The sequence below is a fragment of the Pteropus alecto genome, unplaced genomic scaffold, assembly GCF_000325575.1.
Source record: "Pteropus alecto unplaced genomic scaffold, ASM32557v1 scaffold20, whole genome shotgun sequence".
Lineage (NCBI taxonomy): Eukaryota > Metazoa > Chordata > Mammalia > Chiroptera > Pteropodidae > Pteropus > Pteropus alecto.
Window position 1 is genome coordinate 43,058,465 of NW_006436298.1, and position 6,743 is coordinate 43,065,207.

The following is a 6,743-nucleotide window of genomic DNA, read 5'->3' on the forward strand; positions in this document are numbered from 1 at the left end:
TATATATTAAAAATTCCACTTAAAATTTTGGATCAGCGTTTTGGATCATTCATTATGATGGTGATAATAATGATGATGAAGATCTATGAAACATTTATGTGATACTACTATATGCCAATTACTGTGCCAAATGTATTTGCATGCATTATCTCATTTTATTTTCACAACTACTATTATGAGATATATACTATTATTACTCTCATTTAAGTAGAAAAGTTGCATATTTAATTATATGTACTTTGATATACCTTGAGGGTTATGTTATTAGTCGAAAATTTTTTTAAATGATCTTGTATTTTAGTCTTCCTGACATAAGTAAAATTCAAGCAAAAAGGTAAAAGTTGTCTTCCTCAGAGCAGGAATATCATATTTTTAAAGTTATTTATTACTAACTCTATACCATTGATGATAAAAAGACTAAGGACAGGATCAAGTATCTGAGTCAGAATCTTTTATTTCAATAATCAGAGAATAAATGAGGTATAAAGGAGAGTATTTTAGATGGTAATGCTGTAGAAAATTGGGAGTAGAATAGCATAGAGAGTATATTCTAGAGAAAAACTTCTGGGTTGAAATCCTGGGTCTGCCATTTCTTAGATGTGTTAATTGGGCAAATTTCTGTGCTGCTTTAACTCTTCATTTTCTCATCAGCAAAATGAAGTTGTTTGGCTTGCTTAAAGGCCGTAAATGTGTTATAATAGAAGGCAGATAACACAGCACTTGTTTTCAATAAATATTAGTTATTAAATTTGTATTAGTTTTATCATTGTTTTTATTTTAAAACAAAAAAAAGTAGAATGAAATTTTCATGATAAGGGGTTTTTGAGGGCCATCTCTGTCTATATTGAGCTACTTTCCTATTTCCTTGTTTCCTTCTATAATTTACAAACCTCTCTCAACTAAAGCATTCTAAGCGTGTGTCTGTTCCTTACAACTAGAAAAGCTGAAGGTAAGTTGTTAGTACTTAGAATTAATTAGCCTATTTTAGGTAAAATTAGCAGAATCTCAATTTGGTCACAGTTCATTACAGTTAAATGTCTTGAACAGGCCATGGGTGAAAATTAGACGCACTAGTTCTTTTCTTTTGCTGTGTAGTACAAAAGAAATAATAGTGTTTATAATCAATAACCGAATCATTCTAATTTTGTTTTATCATATGATCATAAAAACTCCTTTAATGTGAATATTCTTAAAATATAAGATTGTGATATTTCTCATTTAAGATTAACTAATAAAGTAATAATTGTACAATGCCAGATAAATTGAAATCATAGGCTTGGGGAATTGATGGTATCTAAATAATTGCAAATACAAGCCTCTTACAGTTTCGCTTTTGAGACATTTTAATGAATCACATATACAACATAAAAATGATATTTCTAGTCTCTGGATTTCAATAGGAAAAAGTAAACTATAATTTTCATCTCCATAATTATTCTATGAAGCTTTGACAACTGCATTAGAGTAAAAATTTATCATTAACCTGATTTCTAGATAGAGGGGGAGTAATGACATACAAACTTAGAATGTAAAACTATACTTTAATGTAGCTGCTTTGTTGATAACTTCATTGTCACCTCCATTAACATGATACTCTAGTCATTTTTTTCAGCAATCATGCACTCATTTATTACTCATACATTATGACTTCATCAAAGTCAACCTACTTTATAGAGCAATGATATTAGTTCACAATGATGTGTTAGGCTGGGACCTTAACACTAAAGGCTTAGATTTCAGAGGAGATCTATACAACAAGAGAGCAAGGTTTCCAAAGTGAGGACATTGCTTTTAGTTGGAGGGATAAAAGTCATTAAGGAAGCTTCAAGGAGAAAGTAGCATCTGAGATCGTTCCTGATAGAAGGATAAATTTGGCCATGAGGAGATGAGAAGGAAGGCCTTGCAGCTGGAAGGGACAAGACGAGGAGGAACACAGAGACAAGAGCAGGCAGGCTTTGCCGGGGAATGGAGAGCAGTTCCATTTGGTGTTTTTTGCTCGAATTATCACACTTGTGAATATGACCTGAACTGTCTTGGTAGCTAATCTTTATCATTTTTCCTAATCAAATAAGGTCTTCTTTTACTTGTGAAAGAGATTTAGATACTCTAGTAATTTTTTAAACTGTGGGTATGGATAATTATGGATTAAAGTAACTCTAATTTGGAATTAAAATTGATGCAAAAATAATGAAAATGGTTTATATTTATTAAGAAATGTGTCAAGTAAATTTATTTATAGTCTCAAATAATAGTATATTTATATGGACATTGGTTTTCATAATAAGTGAAAATAATAAGAGGAAATATGTATCAAGACTTATCATTGTTAGGCTTTGTACTACATGCCTCACGTGCAGTTAGTTCTCTTTGTTTTTATTATTTATCATCTTCTATCTACTGTCATTCCTAGGAATTAGAAAGTTATTTTTTATCTGATATAAAGCATAAGAAATGATACAGAAAAATGGTAACTTTGTATTTAGTTGGACTAAATAATATATTTTCTACAGTGACATAACTATAATAATTTTTATTTTTGAGTGTATTTCCTTTCAAACATTCTTATTAAAAATAGAAAATGCAGTGATCAGTTGTCCATTTACTTTTATAGCATTATTTTTTATTTCCTATGTAACATATATTTACATGCACCCCCATAATTTTAGAGCTATTACAAAGTCTTACCAAAACATTTATCTTATAAAGATTTTGTACCTAAAATATACAAATAACTCTTAAAATTCAACAATGAGAAAACAGACATTCTGAAAGGGGAACATAGTGGATGATTCCAATTATACAACACTTTGGAAAAGATAAAAAATACAAATATTATAAAGTATAAGTGGTTGCCAGAGGTTTAGGGGAGAGATGGAGGGTTGAGAGGTAAGATACATTTTTTTTGTAGGATTAGATTCTGTATGACAGAATGGTCAACACATAATGTTATGCATTTGTTAAAACCCATAGACCTTTATAGCACAAAGAGTAAACCTTAACATATGCAAATTTAAAATTTTTTTAATTTAAAAAAAGAATTAAAATTTTAATTTAGAAGATTGGGAGATCCCAGGAAAGAATTCAGACTATGACAAGAGACTCTAACTATATTACAAATGGGTGAGACAATCTCTCTTAAGGGGATGGGTGTAAAAGGTGCTGACCAAGTAACTTTGAATATGAGCAGAGTGTCTAAGACTAAAGACCAAAAAGAAATGCATGTATACACTGAACTCTATTTAATAAAGTTGTTTCCCACTGAGGTACAAGTTAATTCTGATACTACTATAAATGTGTAATGGAATTAAACAATTAAATCAATGAATACTGGACGATAGGAACCAGGTTTCTCACTGTTGGGATGAATATACAGATTAGCAAGTGGAGGAGGCTGTAATGATCAATGGATTGGAGTTGAAGACAACAATAAGAACTCCTATTTAGCCATATATGTGTGTGTATGTGTGTGTGTTTATATAGAGATGCATACATATGCAGATAGTTAAATATAGAAATAATTATAGATATGTGTGATGAATGGGTTAGAATACACTTACATGTATTTCTTTGTACTGTCATATGAGGTAGCCTAAAAGCAATGACACCTCAGTAGTAATGAGCACACAGTGCAAAACTGCCAAGGTTGTCAAAAAATAAGAAAAGTCTATGAAACTGTCACAGCCAAAAGCAGCCTAAGAAAACATGATGACTAAATGTAATGTAGGATCCTGGAAAAGAAGTGGGACTTTATATGAAACTATGGAAACCTGAATAAAATACGGTGATTTAGTCTGCCTGGGCTCCTATAAAACGAGGTGGCTTAAGCAACAAAAAATTATTTTCTCAAAGTTCTGGAGGCTTAGCTCTCAGTCTGCTATCAAAGTGCTGTCAAGGTTGATTCCTTTTGAGGGCCATGAGGTAGAATCTATTCCATGACTCTCCTGGCTTCTGGTAGTTTGCTAGCAGTCTTTTGTGTTCCTTGGCTTAAAGAAACATCAACCAAAGCTTTGCCTTCATCTTCATATGTTGTTTTTCTTGTGTATATGTCTGTCTCCAGATTTCCTATTTTTAATAAGGACACTAGTATTGGATTAGGGTCCATCCTAACAACTTCATTTTAACTTGATTGCCTCTTTGAAGACTCTTATCTCCAAATATAGAAGTAGAAAGAGAGGGAGAAATAGAAGGAGACAGAGACAGGCAGAGACAGACAGAAAGGAGAGGGCTAAAAAAACAGTAATATCCAGTTTTTAAGGACTTATCTAATATCCAATTTAATTTAGAAATATAATTATATATTGAAATTTAAGCGATGATTTTCTTTTATGTATTCAATTTAATTATTGCCTTTTCCTTAGAGCATGGCTTTCTCAATAGAATATGTATATGGTGTTTAAAATTTCAACAATGTGGTAGGTTATACATCATCCCCTCTGATGAATAGGTCCCGTAGCATGAAAACGTTCAAAAGCGTCATTCCCATGACCAACAATTTAGTAATATAACAAATGGGAAATTTAAGCAAAATGCTTCATGCTTTTTTTAGATGAAAAATAAATATCCTCATGTGTTTCTTTCTCAGAGCCAGAACCAGTTACTAATTTTGAAACTACTTTCTAGAACAAAATATAATATTTCACCTGGGATTACAGGTAATATAGGTTTTACTGTATCATGTCTATTTCCAGAGAAATCTGAGTGGGATTTAGCGTGTATAAATTCTTGAAAATGCCTTTCTTGTTTGTATTAATCAATTTTTCAAATTTTGTCTCATAGGCAATTTACTGCAAGGCCTCCATCAAAACAGTTAAATGATCTAAATCCTAATTTTCTATGCTTTCCATTTTTAACTGTTCATGCGTTTAAAGAAATGAAAATATAGGAAGCAACAAAATTAAGTACCATTAAAAGATACTTTCTACGATCAGCTTCTGTGTCTACATTAGCTAGTGGGTATTTTTTGTGTGCATGTGCTTACAATTTGCTCTACTTTAACTCTTTGTACTTATGATTTTTTCTTATCAGCTCTATAGGATAGAGAAAAGCTAGAATAGATATTCAAAACAATAAGAAAATCATAAGTGGGTTGCTTTTTTCTGTTAGCACAAATTTATTTTGGCTTAAGAAAACATTTCAGCATTGGTTTTGCAATAGATCATCAAAGAGAATTTTTACAATGTACTTATTTGAAATGTCTACTGTATGTAGCTCATTGTGTTTATTGTGATTCTGATCATCCTAGTTTAATAACAAAATTTATTGGGGTGCTGGTTTATGTTAGTTCGTTAGCTACACCTAACATTTGTAAGGTTTTATGTTTCCATGTCTATTCACTTCAGATAGGTAGAATTTTAGACTTGATGTGACTCAATATTAATGTTTAATTTTAGAGAGAAGGCAAAAGTAACTGCATATTCCTAGATAATGCTGAAAGTTTTTCCTGTGTCATATTTCATACTTAATTTTTGCTATTTCCTGATTGTCTTTTTAAATGTTTCCAGACTTATCATGATCTATGTTTTTTTGAAACATATCATGGCAGAAGGCATAGGCTTCCATTCAAACTTGTTTCCAGGACTTTCATTTTTATTAATGAAAAATTTTTTTAAACTTTTATTTCTTTTTTTTTTTAATTTGTTTTATTTTTTCTTTGTTAGGCAACAATACCAATTGATTTTATATGCAAAAAAAAAAAAAAAAGTAATTTCAACAATGACATTCTGTAATTACTGCCCTATATAGTTTGACATTTTTTCTGACTTAAGAATAACTGTGACTCAGGGCTTTCACATATAAATCTAAGTCCAGAAACATATATATTCTAAATACTTCCTCTCAGTGGATAACACTCCTTCAAACTCTACTCCCCAGAAAGCTAATTAGTATATTGGAGGAGTGATGCTGCCCTTTAACAGAATTTAGCTCAGGTAGTGTCTGCAAGGACCACATTAGGGTAACTGAGGGCACATGTTTCCTTGTTCATACAATAGAGTAGATAATAATTTACTTGGTCTGTTGTTACTTGGTTGGATATAAATTTAAAAAGAAAGACACATGGCATATATATGCAGTTTCATTTCTTTTGGAGAGACTAAATAACACTTTAAATGAAACAGACCTGTTTTGAATCTGTTTTACTTTTTCCATTATTTTCTCAAATGGTTTCACTTTCCCGAACTTAAGTTTCTTACTTACTGTGTGGGAAAGGTAAACACTGTGAATACTCTGGCTGGAATGTTTTTGTCTCAGATGCATCAACTTTTCTAGTCAAATATTAATTGTATTCAACAAATAGAAGATAGGATTTGTTAGGCAAGTTTTAAAACAGTGCTGAGAAGTGATAATTTTAACATTTATGTTAAATGTTATATCGAGAAGATATAACATCGAGAAGCCACTACAGCAAACAATATGGAGGTTCCTTAAGTAATTAAAAATAGTTCTACTCCTGGTTGCGTGTGTGCGTGTATACACATATGCATAGATATATATATATATAGGAAACAAAATTATTATCTTAAAATGTTATCTGTACTGGCATATTCATAGCAGCATTATTCACAGAAGCCAAAGTATGGAAACAATCTAAGTGGCTGTTGACAAATGAATGGATAAAGAAAATGTGATGTGTGTGTGTGTGTGTGTGTGTGTGTATGTGTGTGTATCTGTGATATACATATCACAGATAAGAAGTTGATGGATGAATACAGTAGTTTACATGTCCCTCATTTCAGATAGCTGAG